Below are 943 nucleotides of genomic sequence, written 5' to 3' on the forward strand. Positions count from 1 at the left end.
CCGATCTCATACATATATACACACATACATAGATATACATACATACATATGTACGTACATACATACATACATACATACGTACATATTTGAGAATACATGACAATAAACACAGCAATGAAAATGTGGGTAGAATTGTGAGAGTGTGTTGTGGGTATCTGGGTATTATGTGTCTCTTTCATATGCTTGCAACATTGTCCATTAATATATTTTATACATACATATAACCTTAGATAACCTTATACATATGTCTTAGCTAGCATTGACTTAGGCTATGGATGACTTTATAACACCATCTACAGGCCACTTGGTCAGTGTACAGAATAATTGAAGTTTATTACAGTTAGACATTTGCACAAAGAGCCAAAAAGCCTATTCGTATTTCTTATGCGTGTGCATGTGTGTGTGTGTGTGTATAATACATACACATATAAAGATAGAGAAATAGATATTTACATTAATGTATATATATTTTACATCAATGTATGTATGAATGTCATTCTTCAGTTTTATTTCAAGATTTCTTGCCAATAGAGAAAGAATTGGTTTCTAATCTAGATCCAAGGCTCCTTCATTGGCATTTCAACAACATCAACAGGGTATTTTTGTATGTATGTATGTATGTATGTATATGTGCAGATTTGTATGTTTTGTTTTACGCATGTATTCCCATGCATATAGTTGCATATCTAGACATGCTCGCATATACTGAAATGATAAACTTCTGGAAAGTTTTACAGATTTTTACAGTTCCAGTGATGGATTGGATCTGTAGTCTTCAAATCAGCTTTCACTTTTCTTGCTGTGAGAAGCCTCATTTTCCAAAATTTGTATTTAGGCCATGTTTTTTAAGAAAGTAGATTACAATTTGAAGAAAATTTTGCAGCTATTTCTTGATGGTACAATGATGCACTAAGATCAGAAAATTGGTCATTGTTGGGTTTTA

Source organism: Octopus bimaculoides, chromosome 12 (genome assembly GCF_001194135.2).
Source record: "Octopus bimaculoides isolate UCB-OBI-ISO-001 chromosome 12, ASM119413v2, whole genome shotgun sequence".
Classification (NCBI taxonomy): domain Eukaryota; kingdom Metazoa; phylum Mollusca; class Cephalopoda; order Octopoda; family Octopodidae; genus Octopus; species Octopus bimaculoides.